The sequence below is a fragment of the Lemur catta genome, chromosome 17 (assembly GCF_020740605.2).
Source record: "Lemur catta isolate mLemCat1 chromosome 17, mLemCat1.pri, whole genome shotgun sequence".
NCBI lineage: Eukaryota > Metazoa > Chordata > Mammalia > Primates > Lemuridae > Lemur > Lemur catta.
Genome location: NC_059144.1, coordinates 36,683,230 through 36,705,585, shown reverse-complemented (window position 1 = coordinate 36,705,585; position 22,356 = coordinate 36,683,230). Strand labels below are relative to the sequence as shown.

At 39.7% G+C, this 22,356-nt stretch overlaps 1 protein-coding gene across 1 annotated transcript in view; it reads right to left on the bottom strand.

The window, feature by feature from the left end:
* LOC123622903 (ADP-ribose glycohydrolase MACROD2-like) overlaps positions 1-22,356 on the bottom strand; it is a 1,130,381-nt gene that overhangs the window by 435,648 nt on the left and 672,377 nt on the right. The window contains exon 4 of the mRNA XM_045529595.1: positions 14,658-14,731. The gene's annotated coding sequence lies outside the window, so the exon portion shown is untranslated. The remainder of the gene's footprint in view (positions 1-14,657; positions 14,732-22,356) is intronic.

Sequence of the window (22,356 nt, the reverse complement as noted above, 5' to 3'; positions counted from 1 at the left end):
TTTTGTGATAATTGAACAAGGTAATGAGGTGTTTAAACAAAGGATGCACTTAATAGCTCAACACCTACGATTTTTTTATTTGTATGTAGTCATATGTCACTTAATGACAAGGATATGTTCTGAGAAATGGCATCCTTATGTGATTTCATAGTTGTGCAAACATCATAGAGTGTACTTACACAAACCTAGATGGTATAGTCTGCTATACACCTAGGCTATATGGTATAGCCCATTGCTCCTAGGCTACAAACCTGCAGAGCATATGTTACTGTACTGAGTTCTGCAGGCAATCGTAACACAATGGTAAGTTATTATATATCTAAACATACCTAAACACAGAAAATATACAGTAAAAATACAACACAAAATGGCACACCTGCACAGGGTACTGACCATAAATGGAGCTTGCAGGCCTGAAAGCTGCCTGGGTGAGTCAGTGAATGGTAAGTGCATGTGAAGGTCTACGGCATTAACGTACACTACTGTGGACTTTATAAACACTGTACACTTAGGCTACATTAAACTTACGAATTTTTTTAAAAAAATTAACTATAGCTTACTGTAACTATTTTATAAACTTTTTAATTTTTTAAACATTTTAACTCTTGTAATAACACAGCTTAAAACAGACACATTGTCAAGCTGTACAAAAATATTTTCTTTCTTTATATCCTTATTCTAAGCTCTTTTCTACTTTTTATTTTTTTAACTTTTTAAAGACTTTTATTGAAAACTGAGACACATATACATTAGCCTAGGCCTACCCAGGGTCAGGATCATCAAGATGTCACTAGGAGATAGAAATTTTTCTGCTGTATCATAATCTTATGAGACCACTGTCATATACACTCCCAGTCCTTGACCAAAGTGTCATTATGTGGCAAATGACTGTATTTTTAGCCAGTCAAAGACCAAACTCTCGTGTTGATTTGCTTTTGAAATCCGGTTATCGCTGGCCCTTGTTGGTAGGCCAAAAAGTTCACCTTTATTTGTAAAGTAACAGGATGCTCCACTATTTTAGATCCTCACAATTATGTCTTTTGCATTCAATGTGGAGAAGTACGACAAGCAGTATGGCATCGGGCTTGAATATACCACCCTTTCTGTCTCAGGTTCACGCATGCACACACACATCCCCTCTGCAATGCACACTGAAGATGTTTTATGTTTCACTTAGTTCAAGGCTGTGAGCCACTGAGTAAACCAACAGCTCTTAAGAGTTTCACAGGTAAAGTATTAATAATGTTATGTATTGGGGCGGGGGAGAATTTAAACCCCATTCCTGCTGCAACAACCTCATGGCATTTCTTTAATTACACATTTGATAAGTCTAATAATCCATTTCAGAGAATACATTTATCTCCACCTTTTAAAGAAAGCCATTAGCCGACTGTACTTAGAAAATGGGGAATTCATTTTCTTTTTCCTTTGCATCCTGAACAGAACGTGACTATTTGGGGGGTTCATTTACTGCTAGCAAATGGCCATTTCCTGCCTCTGGACAAAAAGGCTTAAAAGAACTTATAAAAAACAGTTGAAATCCTCTGTAGACATCTAATAACTTATAAAGAAAAGAACGTTTGATGAGTTAGTGCAAATGAATCAGGAACATATGGATCCTATTTCCCTTGAGTTTAAATTTGTGGAGAGAAAAACTTCTCAGAAAAATGAACTTTGTAGATGTCACTGAACTCAAGGGAAAAACATATGAGATGATTACTCAACTTAAGACATTCCTAAGCTGCCCTATGCTTAGCTAAAGCACACCCAGGTCATCTGTAGCTCAATTTGGACTGTCAAACACATCCCCCATCAGGCTCTAATTGTTTTCAGAGTAAAATTCTGGACAGCAGAAAATATTCAGAGGGTTAGTGTTCTTAGCAATGAATTTTAATGTAGAGGCTCACTTTCTAATTCTGTAAAGAAATTTAAACTGTGTCAGTGGCAGGGGATTCTAGAAGCATTGTAGGTGATACATATTACCACGTTCAGGGGTTGATCTATAGGTGGGTGGTATAAACAAGCTCTGGTGAAACACAATGGGGTACCAACCAGAAAATCATCTCTTGCAGCCATGCTAAATGGTGCCTTCATGTCCAGGAAGAATTAATTTGCTTCACATGACTGAGCACTTTATTCTCAAAAATTTTTTCAGGAACCAATATGATTATACAAGATCTAAGAGACAGACATGTTGGCTTTATTTTAAAATTTGCCTACAATAATTACTCAAAGAAAGATTTAGTTGTATACATTGATTTTTGCTTACTTTTTAAATGCATCTCTTGCATAGAGCCATCTTAGTACATATCCAGAGACAATGACTAGTATAAATAGGGTGTTGGGAATATACCAAAATGGTTTCTAAAACAGAACAAAAGACTCCTACTATGTACAGGGTGCTACAGAAAGCTTCCCAGCAACTCCCATGGTGTTTAGTGTGAGATGAGGTTACATGTTATATATAAACTTCATCAAACTTATTTATGTGTCAACCCATGTCAAATGGGATTATGGGACTAAAGAAACAAGTGTTCATCAGGAGAAAGTCCGTGGTGGCCCCTCTGGCACTGACTAGGCAATATAATCTCAATCCAGGCTCCTAATCCCTTGTAAGAAGGCCAGCCATAAAGCAGTCAAGAGGGGGATGTTCTCTCACAGTGCTTACTTAGCACAAGCTTTCCTACATCAAAGAGGGCAAACGGGAGCTTGTATTTTAGCAATGTCATAGCTAGAAAAGATTCTTGAGAGCAATTGGTCTAGTCATCCTCAATCACTAGCTGGAGAAATTTTAAAAATGTAGGATGCTATCCTCCCAGATATTTTAATGCAGTCAGTTTAGGGTATGTCCCAGTATCTGATTTAATCATCTCCCCAGGTGATTTTCACCTTATTTTACAGATGAGGACTAGGTCCAGAATGGTTGTGGTTGTAGCATCTCCCAGAATTTGCTTATTCCCAGGCCAGTGTCTCACTGGTCAGCTGAACAACACCTGGTCATTAGGGGCTTCAGTTAAGTAACAGGCCAGACCAAGGGAGATCCGTTGGTTACAAACAGGCAAGATTTATGTTGCAAAATAAACACAGCTGAGTTATTCTTATGCCATGTTCAGGCTCCAAGGTCAACACAAAGTAAAAAATTTCACATGAGCAAAATTATTCTTTAAAATTCTTTAGGGAGGCCCTGTGTTGAAAACTGACACATCATCTCTCAGTAAGTCCAACAAACCCAGTTTTGCCTCCAGCTTTAGCAGAGATTGCTGAAGGTTTTTTTAAGTCCCCATTGAGCAAAAGATGAAGTTTTTGGCTTATATTTAGGAGCAACAACAGAGAAGCAACGACACAAAGTCTTTGCATACTAGCATCTCACTAATGTAGAAAGAAGCTAAGGAACATGAGAACTTAGAATTGGAAGAAAAGTGAATTCATATGTCTTATCTCATGCAAAAGTTCATTGTGAAATTTAAATCACATCATTTAAAATGTTTCTCTCTTCCTCCTTATCTCCACCTTTCCTTAAAGAGTGGGCGCAACAGAGGCTATGTGCACATGGCACCTCCCACCATCGGCCATCACCTGCCCTGATGCCTAGGAGCTCACATGGCAGGAAACCACAAACCTTGCTTTGAAACCAAGTCTAAGTTCATTATCTGAGGATCCACCTGGGGCTTTCACTTCTTTGCCTGAGACCCTCAAACCTGAGATCACACATGTCAACACTTCATTTTGACCAGATTTTAGTAGCTTGAATTCAACATAGGCTTAGAGAACTGTACAGAGTTCGATATTTTTCTGTTCTCTGCTTTGTGCAAATGAATAGTCTCTTCGCCAAAATGTTAGGGCTTTCTGGTATAGACTTTTAAGAGTTCATGGATAGAAATGAAGAGAACACAATCTGATTAAGGGAGAGCATGTTAGCAAGCTCCTCTGTCACTGAGCTCCTAAGTCACATCCCCCAATGTTGTATGGCCACAGGTCACACTCTTGTCAAGTTTCTTCTAGTACGATTTCTGTTGAGCCGAGAGATTGGAGAATTGCTTTGCCAGACCTGTTCATGTTTCCTACCCTAGTGAGTAGCAATGTCATCATCAGAGAAGGCCTGGTCCCCAAAGGGGCCACCTCTTTGCCCAGATATGATTAGAGAAACCATGAGATGGTTCCAGCTCTGGCCGCAGCACCCATCTAAAACAGCATCCTGGCTGAGAACAGTGACCATCAACAGGCACACCTTTCATTCCATTAGAACGGGAAAGGGCCTTTTTTGTTCTTCCCTGAGTTGAGCTAGATGACAGTAGCAAGACCAGTGATTTTCCCTTCAATCAGGGCAGAATGAGAGTCCCGTTCAATTAAGGTGGGGACCACAAAGCAAAGCACTGTTTTTCCTCTCTACCCAGGAGGAAGGAAAGCACATGCTTCCAGTTCATGAAAATGGTAGTTAGAACGTCCTTCAGTAGGACCTCCCCAATGTTGTTTTTATCCCTCTGTCCGATGCAGATCCAACCACATGCTCAGAGGTTTATTTTCTATTTATAAAAATGTCACATCATTTGGATAATCAGCACATTTAATTTCATAAGGAGCTTTAAAAGTTGCCTATTTTGAAACCACCATATAATCCAGATCATTTACAGAAAATCAACATGGCAACCTCTCTTCCTCCACTAAATGGGTCAAGGTTGTTAATATCAACTCTAAAGATACACCCATATCGCGGTTGGTGATCATCTTAAAGGCATACAGGCAGCACAGGCAAATGCTGCTTGATCTTTGGTATGCTACTTGAGAAGCCTGGAAAATAAGAGAGAGTAAAGCTTCCTACTGGTCTGACTGTGCTACAATGACATGGACAAAGACATGGCTGTGGATGTACCAGTGGGCCTTTTCCAGAGGACAGACATCAATGACACTGAATCCTGGAGCTGAAAAAGACATGACTTGCCCTCTGTATTTGATAGATGAAGAAACTGAGTCCAGAGAGATTGAGTTAATTGTCCAGGGCTATAAAAGAGCATAGAAGAATCTGACCAGAACCCAGTGTTTTGTTGTTGTGGTTTTTTTTGTTTGTTTTTGTTTTTACATTTAATTCAATGTTCTAATGTATATATCAAACTTCCTCTTTGGAATAAGAGTATCAAGTGGTGGTTTTGTGAACTTTACCTATCTCCTTCTCACCCTACTTTCAGGAGACAATTCCCATTCTGGCTGCATGGAAGAGGAGTTGAGCTTCTGTTACATTCTGGCTTCATGAGGACAGTCCTATAGGCCTGGAAGCCGTCCCATACATAGTCTTATGAACTTCTAAGCCCTATTTTGCAAAGTGATCTATTCTCTTGACATGCTAATCCCAGCCCTAGGAACATCCTGGTCACATCATCTAAGCAAACCTCTTCCTCTCTAAGACCTGCACCCTTAAGTTTCATTGTGAAACATCTCTACTTCATCCGTTTCATGCTTCTGCTTGTTCTCTACTCAGTACTGGCAGCCATTAACACTTCCATGCTTCCTACTTCCAGGTTGCAGTGAAGGTGGAGGAAGATGCAGCCATCAGAAAATTAGTATCTTCTAATTTTCCTCTGGCATGAAGGTTAAATATTGAAAGCCTGATTTTTTAAAAGCACTCTAAGCCCAAATCTTACAATGTAAGACAGTGACTCTCAAACACTTTTCCAGTCCAATACATTTGAAAGATGCTCAACATAGCAAGGGTTCTCGGAAAGGGGTAGAATAAACTATTTAAAATATGTAGTTTTGCAAAAAAATCCTCTAAATGATTTTCAACCTTCCCTTTTCTCTACTGGAGAATTATGAGCTTGAGTTGTTAAAACTAAAAATAGGTGGCTATTCCATTTTGCTGAAATATACTGCATTTTGCCTTAATTTTGGTTCTTCACTCAAGCTAACAGAATTGGCTCTATGACTCCACCAAGTGCCTAACAATCTGTGACATCTTCAGCAAATTATATTCCTAAAGCAGATCACTCCCCACACTCAATGGCAGGAAACACAGTGGCTGATAGCCCTTGTGCTCCATATCTCTCAGCTTTGCTGCCCTTTTCCTTCCCAACTCCAGGTGGCAAAGAAATCCCACAAAAATACCCTGGTCAACCTATTTTGGGTTCTGTGCCAACATATGGCTAAGTCGGGGTAAAATGTCTAACCTTAGACTGGCCACAGAAGCAGGGTTAGAGTAGAACATGAAAACATCCAACTAGTTAACTGTAAGAATTTCCTTTTCCTTGAACTTTAACTGCCATAGCTATAAAATTAAAGATGAAAAATGCCTACCTTGAAGAGAGTCTTGTAAAAATGTAACAGTGTGTGTTTTTAGGACCAAGCATAGGCCACAGGACACATCAGATAAACACTGTTCTCCCTTCCCTCTTCATTTAGCTCTTTCATGTGTCTATTCCACATTTCCTAGAATGCCTTCTAGAAGCCCCAGCCCTAGTGGCAGAATGTATGAAGTTCCTCCCACACCTGTTTACACATAATCGCCACTCTCCCACCACCAACAGAGTGTTTTTCCACGTTCCCTCTGCAGTGCCCTCCTCTGCACTCTGTTTATCTAGAAGCACTGGGGGCATAACGGGCATGGTGCTGGGTTTAGGAGGGCTGGCGGAGGAGGATATGTGTTGATTATGTGTAAGTGTAGACACCAGCAAGCTACCCTAATCTGCAGGGGACTGCAGGCTGGTGTTGCCAGAGCACTCAGGAGCCTTGAATGGCTAGATATCCCCTATAGGGAGGAGGATACAATCATTGGACTTTGATGAGCTCTCTACACAGAGTAAGAATGGGGGACCTCATCTTAATGCCTGAAAGTGTGTGATTAGGGCCATCCCTATCCTAGGCACACTGGCTAACTGGTAATGGGAACACTAACTGAAGCGGCAAAATTCATATTAACCCATGTACTGTGCTTCTTACTGACCAGAAAAGGGCTATGGAGCATGGAGGCAACAACAAGGGGCTTTAATTTCTGGCTTCAAGATCTCGGTGTGCCTGTTGTGCTAAAGCATGGTGGGGTTGGGAAGCTCTGTGGGTTTGTCCATCTGTCAAGCGCTCATGTAGGGCAGTATATGGTGACACCAAGCACTGCAACCCCACCTCCACTGCCTCAAGAAGTGGAGAAGCACCCTTGGAGTTTGGCTTTTATTCTAACAATGGGAACAATGTAACTGTTTATCACAAATCTCTACAAAGACAGCCTGAGATGGGAGGGATTGGGGGGAGGGAGGAAACAGAACAGAAAGGGAAGGAAGAAATGAGAGAGAGAGAGAGAGAGAGAGAGAGAGAGAGGCAGAAAGGGAGGGAGGGAAAAAGGAAGGGAGATGAGCAGAGATGGAAAGAAAACAAAATGTTTACAACAGGGTTCTCGAAGAGCAAAAGCAACGTGGCATATCTGCGCAGTCTGGGAATAATTTTCCTCAATTATGTCACAGCCTATGAGCATCATGCCTTCCATCTAGCTTGTGTTAGTAAAAGGATACATTTTTACAGCAGCATATTAGGATGAGGATTATTATTAACCATAACCACATTCCAGCATAGGATGTGAATATTTCAAAGAAGGAATTTATTTCAGACACACATAGCTTTACATTAGATTGCACCCAAAACTAAGGCCAGCAATGATATTCAAATGACGTTTGTGTACAAAGACATTTCTAGGGGAGAGGAAGATCACTCCATTTGCTCCCTGCAGGTCTCTGAATGCTAACTCTACCCCTGAATTGTGTGGAGCTGGGGTATAGTGCATTATGCTATTTGAGTTTCTGTAAATAATTATCCATAGGAATTAGAGGTTGGTGTGAAGGATATAATTTTCCCATCATAAATATAAGCATCATTTCATGTTTCGTTTAACCCCTCCTTTTAAGAACCACAAAGATCCTAAGACATTTCATGTCAGAGACATAAGGCAGACCCCACACTGGAGTTTTTTTGGTGATCCACAATGTGATGCTGAAATAAAAGTGACAAACAATTTTTAACACTGCATATGTTCAAAGACCTCTGCCAAGAAGGGGAAAAAAAAAAATAGTCTTGGCACCAGAAGCTAAAGTGCAACAGTTCCTTTGTGATCAGTAATGAGGAAATAAGTGGTCGTGTCCTTGACCTTGTCAAATTAGCACAAGAGCGGTCTACTGGCCATTCAGGAGGCTGGACATGCATTTCTACAGTGGCTTCCCAATTCTGTTTTCTGGAGTAGAGGAATTTGTTCAGCGTTTTCAATAGTTTGCGGATTATGTGTCTGAATGCTGAGAGGCAGGGGAGAATAACAAGGCTAACAGCTTCTGTGTAGTAGAAACCAATGTCTTTACTTCCAAAGGACATCAATGATAACCTCAAAACCAATTTTGTCTCTAGCTATCAGCAGTTGACCTTGAGGTCTAGCCACACGGGGCAAGGTCTGGGGACCTTGTCTAGCAACAAATTGCAGAGCTGGATATCTGTCTCAGAGAAATGCCACCACATGTAAGGAGCATCTCGGGATCCCCGGCCACATCTGTAGGCTCTCTACTTAAAGCGACAAACAGCAATACCGCAGGTGTTGTGTTTCCCTTGGAAGGCATAGAGTAAACAATTTAAATGACGAGTGGATGATATTTAACATTCTGAACAACAATCTGTGCTAAAAGCATAGTTAAAAAAAAAAATTATGTCAGGCAAAGACCCAAACCCTGCAAGAGAAAAGAAGAAAACTTCCACCTTCCTCCTACATAAAAGAAAACCGATTTTGGTCTTGAAAATCCAGAGCTGGAGCTCTTCCCTACCAATGACCTCCAAGTCTAGACAAGTGCCCACCAAGGGCCTTCAAAGATGAAGCAAAGGCTCCCCCCATGGAATTGTTCCCACCCCAGAACAATGGGATCCATTTAGGGAGGAGAATAGTGTCGCTTTGAGGGAAGAGATTAGGATATTCCCATGGAGTAGATGAATGAGAAAGATTTTATCTCCAACAGTCAGTAGAGATGAAGCCAGAGCTTGTCCTCAGGTGAACATGGTTTCCCCCCTGGATGGCCACATGTGGCCACAGCTTTAATTACAGTCTCCTAGAGTGCTGGGCTTCTGTCCATCTAGCCACTGCTTTATCATTGGTGGGGGGAAGAATAGGGGTTCAGGCTTCTTTCATGGTACCACTGAGCCCTGATTAGTACTTTGTTTTCCATGTTTAAAATTCCCTGAAAGTCCACTGATCTTCCAGCTCAGAACCTCCATCTTAGATGCCTTATCCTCTAAGAGGACTTCCTGGGAAACTTAACGTATGTGCTGTGTGCTGTAGGATGCTTGTCCCCTTTGGGTATTTGGAATATTCAATATGACTGCCCTGGCTCAGAAATATCGCACAGTATCTGGCCATTTGAAGCTTTGAAGGGTGAAAGACACCCTGTTTTGCTTTCTGTGGAAAAAAATTACAAATACATACATTGTCCCAGAGACCAATAGCCAAACCATATGGGTCCCTGGGGTAGAATAGACAGGCACTGTCAAAACATTTCTCAGGCCAGCTTCCAGGCTCAGAGCTGCGGAGTGGGGAAATCACTACTTCACAAGGAATTCTATTTTGGGACTGCATGAACAGTGAGGACTGCATGAAATTGCACAGGCTAATGCAGAACAGCACCCCCAGTTAGGAGTCGAGGCTACATTTCCCCTGCTTGTTTCCACAACAGCCCCTTCTTTTGCTTTCTTATCTCTGTAATAAAGTGACCACTTGAGAAAAATGGGGCACTTATGGCAAGGCTAACACGCTACCTGCTATCACTTTTTTATAGCAAACTCTGATATTCTTTTCTTCTGCTTGTCTGAACTCTACAAGTTCTTAACACGTAGTTTAGCTGAAAATGCCAGTGGACGATCTTCATCCTTTGCCTACTTCATGTCTGACCCCTTAGCTTCTCTGTCACCTTATCTCTTCAGTCAGGATTCACTTTTTTTTTTTATTTCTCTTCTTCCGTGTTATAATTCTTTTATTTGGTCTTCTCACAGTAATACTTCAGTCCTGGGTAGTGAATATTCTTTTTCTGTTTTTTGAAATTTTTAAATTTGGGAGTCGTTATATTTTTTAGTTCTGGCAAGCCATTTTTGTGCCTCAATTATATCCTCTTGAGAATTCCCCTTCCTTTTTTGTTAAAGTGATGCTTTCTCTCTTTCACTAAAGCTGCCTCTGTTTGGAACCAACCGTACTATTTGTTAAGCTGGGTTCCCTCCCACTCCAAGTTCCTGAGTCCTCTTAAAATATGTGCTGATACCTGTCCCCTCACAGTTCAGACTTTGGGCAAAGTAAACAAATGAATGGATGACAACAGAACATGTTTTCTCCATTCTTGTCCATCAGGCCCAAGAACTCCAGTCAGCCCTTTCTGGGCATGGAAGTGTCCAGCTACATCAGCTGGCAGTGATTTGTCAAATTGAACGTAAGCAAATCAACTATTGTTAAAAAAAAAAAAAAAAAAAGTGTCCATTCCTGATGGTTTAGAAATGAGAGTGTAAGTAAATGGTGAAATGTGAAAACTCATTAATTATATGACAGCAACAATTATTTATGGTATATGACAGCCAAAATCAAGCAAATGTACACTAAGGGAAATATGGCCACTGATGGGAGGATCACATTACATGGATTCCCCATTCTTTAAAGGAAAATTTTAGGGGACCTGACCAGCTAAGAGTCCCAGAAGATGCAACCTTACCCACCATGCTCAATCTGGGCCTTGCCACAAGCAGTGCTGATTGACCCATGAATGGACAGACATAGTCACGATGGGGCCACGTGTAAGTAAGTGAATGAATATAGAAGACAATCAAGGACATGGGAGAGACAGAAATAGAGTTATAGAGAGAGATGGGAAGGGAGAAAGAAAATGAAAATGAGATACCTTACCTCTTCTTGCATTTACAGTTTGAGATTCTAGTCATTCATAAAACCCTGCTCTAGTTCTAGCTCTTTGATTCCAACCCTTCTTTAAAATTATAGTTAATTTATATAACATATTCTCCCTTATCTAAGCTGGTTTGACTGTATTTCTATTTCTTGCAAGCAATCTCAAACTAAAACCAAACCCATGTTAAAATTAATCTAATCAATTTCACCAGGTCTTTCTTTGTCACGTCTTTCTTGAGCTTTAGACTCAAATAGCCAACTATCTATTTGAAATCTTCACTGGATATCTAAAAATTATCTCAGATTAACTTTTTGCAACATAGTTCTTGTTTTCTTTATATTTTTCACATAAGCACTCCTTTATCAATTTTCTTCATCTCAGTAAATGCACCAAAATTTACCCAGGTTCTTAGGCCAAAAATTTAGTTGTCATTCTTGATTCTTCTGTTTTGGTTATGTACCACATCTAATTTACCTCTATAATAGACATTACTACTTCTTGGCCAATATTCAGTTCACTCTAAATATACAACAGGACTGCATTTCCTTGTCCCCTGGAACTCAGTCTCTGGGTGCCTTTCTCTGGACAATGCAATATTAGGGAAACATACATGCATGATTGCTTTTATAAGCCTTTCTTCAAAGGAATTGGTTGTCTATCTGTTCCTGGCATGTGATAGATGATATTTCACATAGTAGGGTATTGTCAGCCTGGGTTCCTGACTAAGCACTGAGAGCCCTCTACAGACTGAAGATACATACAAATAATCTGAGTAAGAAATAAACCTTTGCTGTTTTAAGATGCTGAGATTTAGGGATTGTTTGTAACTGCAGCATGAGCTGGCCTATCCTAACTGAAAACAACCCCCAAGTCCTGTTGGCTGTATTGTGGAAACATATATCAGACTTGATACTTGCTACCTCCTTTTCTACCATCACAGTATTCCAACACATCCTCAACTTTTGCCTGAATTTGCTGCAAGAGCCTCTTAATCAGTCCTCCCTTTCCTACTCTGGTACCTCTAAAGGCCATTTTCCAAAGAGCAGCTAGGCTTGTTTGTTAAAGGTGGATTATATCATGGTTACTCCCCTGCCCAAAAGTTTTCAACAACTACTCTTTAGAATAAAATTCAACGTCTCTCTTTAAACCACAAAACCCTATAATCTGACCTCTGTCTACTTTTCCAAATTTGTTTCCTGTCTTTGTTTTATCTCTCTGTTCCATCCACACTGGTTCTCTTACCATTGCTAGCAAACAATAAGCTCGTTCTCCCCTCAGGGTTTTCCTCTTGTGGTTTCCTCTGTGTGGAATGTCCTACTGGAGACCTCTGTGTGGCCTGGCTTACTCTCTCCCACTGTACTAATCTTTGTTCCAAGATCACATCCTCAGCGTAGTCTCTACGTTATCTAAAACCACATCCCCCAAACATTCATTAGCCAATTGCCTTGTTTTATTTTGTAAAGCACTCTTTGAACTCTTATTTTTCTATTTGCTTAATTTATGTTAAGGAAATAATTTTTTTTTCTAGACTATCAATACCATAAGGCAAGAATTTTGTTTTTCAGTTCTCTGTCCCTGGAATAAAAAAAGTGTCTGGTGCTTAGTGAGATTCAATAAATATTTATCAAATGAGTGAATTCATGAATAAACACCTTAAACAATCAAGGTGTCAAAACAGTACTACAACAAAGACAACTGAATTATTATAGAAGCAATGCTTTTTGTAAGTCCTTAACCTAGTTTGTTTGTTAGAACAGAGCAAAAAATAAGTCAAAATACTGCTAATTATTTATGATCCACCACTTATAACTCATGTATTAAGTAAATCCTGATGTGTTCAGATTAAGTTGTTTAAATTAGCGTATTGAAATAAGGAGTCTTTTAAAAGAGAATCAGCATAGGATATGTTTAAAGTTGCAACAGAAACAACTAAGTTGTGTTTCTCTATCCAAATTATCTATATATCCTACAATGGACCCAAAAAATAGTCCAGAAAAGACAAAGGATATGAAAGCAAAAGAATGAACGCAAAGACAGGGTAGGCAAGTGAAGTAAGTAGAAAATATTAGGCTGAGAAACTTCTAAGGAAAGTAACTTTCTGAATAGTTTAACAAGAGAGGATCAATCAGTAGAATTTGTCAATAAGCTGCAAAAGTGACCAGCATGTTTATTCTTCATCACCACCTCTTCAATGACATGTATTTATGCACACTTCCATCACATGCCAAGGTGACATACATGGACACTTCCTCCGGGGGGGGGGGATATCCTCGGATTATTATTCTAGTGGAAATGATGGATATGCACTGATACACTTGCTTGGTTACCAACTTTCACTTGTGCCACCTGCTACACTTTTGCAAAGCAGATGGCCCAGGTGTGGAGCATTTACTGTAACCAAGAGATGTACTGAAGATAACTGGCTTTTAACGGAACTGAGCTTCTTCCCTTGGCCTTGGTGGCATTCCAATGAGGAATGTCTGTTAGAATCGTGAGAATTAGGTTGGACTCTTAGCTTTCTGACTTTCCAATCTTGAGTATGCCGTGTAACCTCTGGATGAGGACAAGGATAACAATACCTATCCCTAGATGTTAGGTTTTATAAAGTTTTTGTGAAAATAAAATAACAAGTGTCAAAGACATGTTTTGTAAGCTGGCTGTTTTCGATATTTTTGGTCTGCTTCTTTGAGGTAATTTAAGTTATCCTCTAAATTGAAGTTGTCATATTTATACATTTCAAAGTAAGAGGAAAAGAAAGAACTAGCACCAAAATGAATATGTTTGGCCATGTGGCTTTTACTTCTACTTGAGATTAACAATGTTCTTATCTGGTTAAGAACTGTTGAAGTTATAATAATTAGAAAATGACATTACCGTTTCCTTAAACACACAGAGCCACCAAGCACTATCTCTCATTAGAAAGCCCGACAGCCAGCCCTATACCCCACCATTTCTAAATAATCCATCTCCTACCAAAGGAGAAAGCCAAATTCATGTCCACCATACATTGAAAGAAACATTTTTATAGCCCTTATGTGAATATCTGAGCAGGAAAACAAAAGTCAAAAGGAAAATGCACAAGACTGTGCATTGTCTGAAACCTACTTGCTGTTACAATATGGAAATCGACAAACTTCTAAAATATAAAGTTCCATGGTTTCTAGTTGCTTTGTTGCTTTATTTGAGTAATTCTCCTGCTCATCACTAAACATATCCCTAAATAGGAGGCACGATGAATACTCTAATGGAAGAACCTAGTTTCATAAAAACTTCTGGTCATAATTTAGCTGTCAATTATCCAAGGCCATTACAGTCTGACTCAGAAGTCACTTTAGAAAAGTGATTAGTTATAAATGCAGAGAACATGGGATGCTAAATAATTTTTAGACACCAAGAATCACAAGTCAACAATGATTATCTGTAAGGAAAACAGCACAGAAAGACTTCGTATTCTTAATGAAATCCACCCTGTTCTTTCTTTCACACATACAGCCCATATTATCCAAAAATGTAAAAATGAGATTATGGCTAAATAAATCTGATTACTTTGCCCATCTTCATCATCCAAGCCATCAACACAATTGCTGCAGTCAATTAATTACAAGAAAATATTTAATCACCCATGTAACCTAAATGAAGAATGGTCAGCTAGCTTTGGCTCAATGACTAGGTCTAGTTGGCATTTATGCAATTTATCTGTTTTTGGAATCAAGGATCAAATTACACCGTCTTGAACAAATGTGCACGTGATCACGACGTTTCTCTTACCTCGTGGTGATTCTTGGCCAGCCATTCTTTAATGGTGCTGAGGGCAATGGCTGAAGCAGGCTCATTTGGAAAACCTAAGTGAAGAGCAGAAAAAAACAAATGAAAAAAAACAGATGAAGGCAAGAGAGACCCATCATGGTGTGATCCTGGAGGTTTCTCATTTAAATAGTATGCAATTCAACCAGTAAGTATTGAGCAAGGCAGGCCTCAGTAAGGTACACAAAGATGTGAAGCCTGTGGGCCTACACACAAGGCAATAAGAGGGCTGGTCCTATACCATACACAGTTAAAAAAATAATAAAGGGTTTAATTGTCTCTTCAAGCCTATAACAATATCAATTAGAAACATATTTGCGTATGCTTAATAATTACAAATCACTTTCATATAATGTTTTTACAAGAAGCACTCAGATTAAGGCTCATTAACCTCAGCTTAAAAACCAAGTAAATGTGGCTCAGAGAAAACATGTGGCTGGCCCAGGGTCGCAAGGTCAGCAGTACTCCATCAATGAACTACCACAAGGGAGGGCAGATAACTTGTCAAGTAGTCACACCACAAAATTCAAGGACAGTCACTCCTGCTCCATTTAGGGCCATCAGAGATGATGTTTGGAATTAAGACAGTATGAACTGACCTGATCTTGTCATATGGTTTTAATTTTAGAAGGGCAGCAAGAATGACAGACTGATGCTTTGTCCCAGGGAGGCTGATCACACATACTTAGAGTTTCCAAAACACATCCAGAATGTCTGTTTAGCTTGTATAAAGTGAACATGTTCCTGAACCTTCAGAATCAGACATTCTGCCAATAGAGATAGTATGTGAAGGAATAACCTTATAAATCTATATATTGATGGGGCAGAAAACAGAAGACACAGGAGTGACTATTCTATGGAAACAACTGTCTTTAAGCTCCCCACTGGCTTCTTAATCACCAAATCCCATTGCCCTTCAATCAGTCTTCAAATTCTTTTGTTAAATGCACTTAACTAGCTTTTCACGTTTTACTCTCTTCTCTCCTGGATTTTTATTTTTTAAGTGTATTTTTTTATTAAGTAAAAAGTCAGTGGTTTTTTTTAAACATGTTCATAAAGTTGTGCAACCATCAATAATTCCAGATTATTTCATCATCTCAAAAAGAAACACTGTACCCATTAATAGTCACCCCCCCCATCTCCCATCCCCCAGCCCCTGGCAACCATTATTAATCTATGTCCATCTCTGTGGATGTGCAGATATCCCTCCTGGATTTTTCAACACTGCCTTCTTCCATGTCTTCTCCTTCCCGTTTCACTAATTCTTCCCTGGTTTCTTTTTCCAGGAGCATCCATTATATTTATGTCATTCCCAACATCCTAAACTCGGCCCTCTTTTTCTCTATGCTCTCTGCTTCAGCCAGCCCCAGTGTCATCCACTAGCATTCCTGAGGACGTCTTCCAGTCAGGGAGGCTCCTGAAACATTGCCCGTGTAGATGCAGAAAGACAGATGTTGGTAAAATGAAAAGATCTAAGATATAAAAGACCCAGTTTTATTGGAGGGTAAATACATATTCTAGCAGTTCACACCGATGGTTCACATCTCAGTAGGCCTTCAGAACAGGAAAGAAAGGTGTTGTCCCCATTTCCAAGAATATATGCTGCTTTTCTAATTAGGTTTCTACAGCCTTTGCTAGAGAGTGTGTTAGGAAAGGGGAAAAAATAAATCAGGGCTAAGCTCCATTTTTCTTAATTTCTAAGCCAGAGAGAACAACTATGATAGGGAAAATGTGCCCAAGTTCTGAAACCTTTGTGATGTCTATGACATTTGGGATTGTGGGTTTGTTATCAATTGTTTAATAGACCTCTAAAAGACCAGGGTCTAGGGGAGGGAAAAGATGGCTTTAGTCACAACCATAGTTCTCTCTCCTAGTCACCACCATAGTTGTCTGCTTTTCCTGCTGGAAATCCAGTCCTAAAGGTATTGTCCTGCTCAAATGTTTTTCATCTCTCCTTCCTTTCCTCCTTTTTTTTCCCGTTGATCCCATTCAAGGTCTAATCAGCCCTCATCCAGACAAGTGCAGTTGAGCTCCTTTGGTCTTCCTCCCTGTCTTCCATCTGCCCAAGCACAACCACCTCCAAGTGATTCTTCCTAAGTCACAGTCACCATCACACCACAACTTTACACAGAACAAATCCAGCCTTTGTTGACTCTCTACCTCCTACAGAATAAACTAGATAACCTTAGCATAGCATTACACATTTCACTGGCCCTGAGGGAACTTTCTAGACTTATGTCTTAGTTTTCCCTATTTATTCTCCCCATGAAATTCTCCAACTTTTAGGTATGTTTAACAAGTATTTAAGTCATAAAATTATAGGGTTATATAAAATACTGGAATCACACTCAGTTGCAGTGGTCATCAACATTACTGTTCACGTTTAGAAGACATAATTCCCCACAGAGAAATTATACAAGTTTTTATGGAACCATGGCAACTACAATCAGTTCTCAATTATTCGTGACCTCCTGGTCACTCTCTCATATTCATCAAAGCTTCTGGCACTGTTATAGTTTTCATCTTGACCTTGAAGTTTGCTGTAACCCTAGGTGATTTCAACATCCAAGAGGATGAGCCACCCAACACCTGGCCTGCTGGTTCTTCCACCTGCTCATCGTCAACAACAGTTTCCTCTACTCCCCCTAGCCACCTCTTCCCTGAATAGACCCTGGACCTTGATGTAACATTTTCAGCCCAAAGTAACTAACTAAGGCAGAGCTCTCTCAAAACCTGTTCTCTATTGGGTTTGTTCAGTTACTTTTCAAGGAATATCTTTTCACACACAATGGAAGCTGACACTATGCTCAAACCACTCCCCAAATTAATGCCAACATTTCTTCCCTGCATGGCCTGGCTCCCTCCTATCTCTCTAGGCTCATTCCATGCTCTATTGCTCTTTGTTTTGTCCACTTTTATTTGTCCTCTGCTCAGTTATCACTTCTTCAGGAGAGTCTTCTCTGACATCGATGACTCCCTATTTTATGCTTTCATAACACCTGGTACCTCTACGTCACAGATTTGTCATTGCAATTCTATATTTATTTATATAAATATGTCATTAATTACCTTAATAAGGTGACAGCCCTAAGAAGGCAGATAACACATCTGTCTTTGCTTATCACTGGATGCTTAAAACCTTGCTGGTACATAGGAAATGATCAATAAATGGGTGTCGAATGATTGATTGGAGTACAGTCTCGTGGACCCTTGTATGTATAGACAACAGGAAAAGACACAACGGTGTTTAGCCTTAAAATACTGGGGGGATAAAGGGATGCTGAGAAGATGCCCAAACAGATCGTTTATATCCCAAACATTCTATTTCATCCCTGAGAGGAAAATTGTCAAGAAGATTCATAAGAGAAAACTTAGTTCCTGGTGGGAAGACTTTTGTGATTAATTAAAAGGGCAGGGAAATATCAAGACAAACATCCCTGAAAATATGCCTGCTTTCAATGCACGTGCATGTACAAGATAAAGCATGCTATCCAGGCTAAACAGCAACAGGACAATTCTTTGTCCACTTAACTGTGGGATCCCAAGGGTTACAGACAAGACCCACAAATAGACAAGAGCAGATTTTAGGCTCAGGATGGGCCTCCAAGGACAGCAAGGCCTACCTCAGAGGGCTACAACATATTGTGGTCACCAGGGGACTTTTGTTCACAAGAGCAGAATGGCTACCTACAGGGAGGGCTGCAGACAAGCTTCAGATGAATCACTGAATTAGAAGACATAGAAAATCTCTTCCAAGTATGAGGGTCAATGGGACTGCACAAGCCATTAATAATTTAGGGCCAGGCATATAGGGATTGTGTGTGTGTCCCCAGGCGTGCATAGAATCTGCTGGCATTCCGAAGCTTAGTTCCCTACTCATTAGGATGAACTATTAAAATTAACTTTCACTGTAAACATGGAAGTTGACTTACACAATATATGAATGATTTTTTTTTAATTTTTATATTGAAAGTACTTATAAAATTTTACATGTTGTATGCACATACACATAGACCATTATCCGGCTTAAGATCTATAACTCTCCAACAGCCCAGAAAGCTGCCTTGTCCCGAGTTAAAATAATTACTATTCTGATTTCTATTATCATAGGTTAGTTTTATCTCTTTTTATACTTATTTATGGAATTATATAATGTATATTCTTTTGAGTCTATATTTTGTTCAACATTATTCCTGCCTGATTTATTCATGGTGTTACGTGTAACAGTAGCTCCTTACTTTTCACCACAGTGTTGCATTCCATTGTGTTAATATTCCACCATTCATTTACCCCTTTTAGTGTTGATGAACAATTGGATTTCTAGTTTGAGACTGTTACAAAGCTATTATAAAACTTCCATGAATACTCTCATACACGTCGTGGTGGATATAAGCACTCGTTTCTGTTGAGTATATACCCAGGAGGCAGGGCTGCTGGTCCACAGGTTATGAAGATGTTTGACTCTAATAGATTCTGCCAGTTTTCCAAGGCAGCTGTGATAATTTACACTCCCACCAGAAGTAAATAAAAGTTTAACATATTTATCCATAAATATTTATTTATTTAGCATGTCAAATTGTACTTTCTATTTTCTTGACCACATTTAAAACTATTAGAGGTATCTTTAGGCTATTCAATACTTTTCACAACTAGAAGCCCAGACAAGTTTGATGATTTGCTATCTTCTCACTGTATAGCAGTGATGTCCTTAAGCCAAGAAAGGATAAACTGTCAACAGAATATGAAAACAATTTAAATAAAAGGGACAAAAAGTGAAATAGCAAGTTGAGTTTGCAATGATTTTCATCCATGGCACATCAAATAACTCATTAAGGTATATTTTCCTTTGACTCAGTATTTAAGTCGGTATTTCTTTCTATCAGATTTCACTATAGGAAGATACAATAATAAAGACTCTGAAATTTCTACCCTACCTCTGAACCATTTCTTGGAATTGTTGAAAAGCCATAATGTTTTCAATATAGCTACAGTGAACCCGATTTTGACTGCCATAGAAAATTTTCGTCTAAATTTTTTAAGTCTTTTGCTGTTGTTGATACTTCTCTGTTATCTTTAACTTTGTCCATAGGCTCCCCTGTAAAAACTAATTTTGTTCTCATGATATAAAATTCAAACATGTTCTGCTAAAGCTCTAGCATATTTCACTAAAATAAAGATAGATATGACTTACTCTGCCAGTAAAACTGTCCTTTTTCGAGTTAGAAGCAATGGATTAGCTTTTCTTTTAAACTTTAAAATGAAAGTCTAATTGGAGCTATAGATTACCATATCATAGAGAGGCATATGGTAATACCTTATATCACTTCAAAGAGGGTCTTACTATAAGAAATAAATAAAATAAAATTGATCATTATAATATCAGGTATAATTAAACCAGGCTTTAAAATTTTAACCCCATCCACCATTCAGAGTCTGCTCAGGGCCTCCCTCTGTCCTGCACCTCCCCCCATCCCTCCCCTTCTCTAGACGTCCAGGACTCATCTCTGCTTTAACGAGGGGTGCCTTTCGAGCAGTAATAGGAAGACAGCACTCCAGAGACCAATGTCCAGGAAAAGCTTGCAAATCCAAAAACTGTTCTTTATGCATTGAATCATTTTATTTTCAGCTGAACAATATCTTCTGCACTGGTTTTCACCTCAAAGGGCTTTAGTCCACACCCTTACCCTACCCAGCAGAGCACTTGGCCCAAAGCTGTGATAAAATACTAGCAATTTGATGGAATCACAAATCCCTGTGTACATTCCATATTATTTAGAAAGTAGGTGCCATACTAACCAGCCTTCCAATTGACTAAAAGTACCAAATTGGTACTGAATTGCTATAAATATCCAGAAGTGAGAAGCAGTTTTTTTTTAAAAAGAAAAAAAAACTCCCTTGAACTCTGCACATTAAATTCCCAACCACTTTTGAGTCCTCTATCCCTGCCAAGTCTTTAATGAGGAAAGCATGGTGCTGTTATTTTTATTCACACACATACTCAAAATAAAAATATTATGAAGTTATCAAACGTGAGATTTTCAGCAGTGATAAAAACCTCTGACTGTCCTCAATAAGAGGGACGTGTCATGGGGTTGATTGAAATGTCAACATCGGTAGAACAGAGATTGCCAACTTCACCTATCAATGTGAAATTACACTTTGCTTGATTTTTTAGAAAATATAATCATAATATTTTTCCATCTTAGCACAAAAGTTCTGTTGTGGGGACTAAAGGCACATGAAAACATTGTACTTTTCAAGGTCTGGTGAAAAGAAATACAAGGGAGAGATGAGTTGTGGCTTTCTTCGTTTCTCACCAATACCCTCTGAACACACAACACACACCCCCCATCCTGGGTGGGAAAGAAAGATTGAGGGGTGTAGACAGAGGGTGTGGTAAGCATGGGCAAGTACAGGGCAATACATTTATTTTTTTTTTCTCAAAACTGCTTTTGTCAAACTCTTCCCCCACGCCTCCTTCCAACCCGTAAAAGCAATTCTGATAGCACGATGAAATCAAATTACTTGAAAGAAATGAGCTGAAGGAGCCTCACCGTTAAGCAATTGCTAGACCAGCCACTCAAACAATTCTGGCTAAAGGCTGAGTTTCACAAAAGATAAAACAGGTGAAGTAATAAGAGTGACACTGGTCCCTGTTACTTACTGCAGTGAGCGCGCCAGCAGAATGCTAAAAAGGGTGTTGTTGGCTTCACTCAGGAGCACAAAAGGGCACCACAGTAGACAAGAGTGGGGCGTCCATAGCCTATTGTTAAGATAGTGGCATTTCAGCTGTTTTGTTATCTGGTTTTGTTCTATGAGTGCATGTATGTCAAACATGGCATGTTAATAAGTTGAAGAACCATAGCAGATGCTAACAATGCCCTGCAGCACGTGCCATTTCCTTGCACCCTGGTTTGACTTACAACCAACCACCAGCCCCTGTTACCCCAGAGCTCCTTCTGATAGCCCGAGCTCACTCAGCCACATGCAGGGCAGGTCCAAAGGGGGAGGAAACAAGGCTTCCCACAAATGTCCCTCAATGATGAATGGGAGTTGTTGGATAAGTACTCCTGGCTCCCTCCCTCACCCCTCGGGGGATCATGCTGGGGTGTGTGCTCCACGGCTGGCCAGAGCGCTCAGGGGGATTACACTCTAGCTGTTCCCAGGGGCAAATACCTCAATAACGTGCTCTCTATTTGCTTCCTTTCTTTGTCTGTCTGTCTTCCCAATTCCCTTTCCTGAAATCACCTCCCAAATTAACTTCCTGCACCCAAATCCCTGCCTCTAAATCTGCTTTTGGGGGAAGTCAAACTATGACAGCAATCAAAACATATTGATGAACCTGGGACAATGAGGTGTCATGTCTCATCTCAATAGCCCCTTTTCTCCAATCTTTTCTAGTTGTGATCTCAGGCACACGCACAGTAATGTTTTATAAATTAGCTAATGAAGTGGGGGGAGACAGAGGGAGAGCTCACTGGCTATCAGGATGGAAGCACAGTGATATTTTATTTGGGAGAATATAGAGGTCTCTAGGCCTGGTCCACATGGGCAGGCAACCCTGGCCCACCAGACAATATGGACACAATAGCAAATTTCTTCTGCTGCTCTTACCATTCATTGAGCAATTATCATGTACAAGTGACTCTACTTAGCATTTATA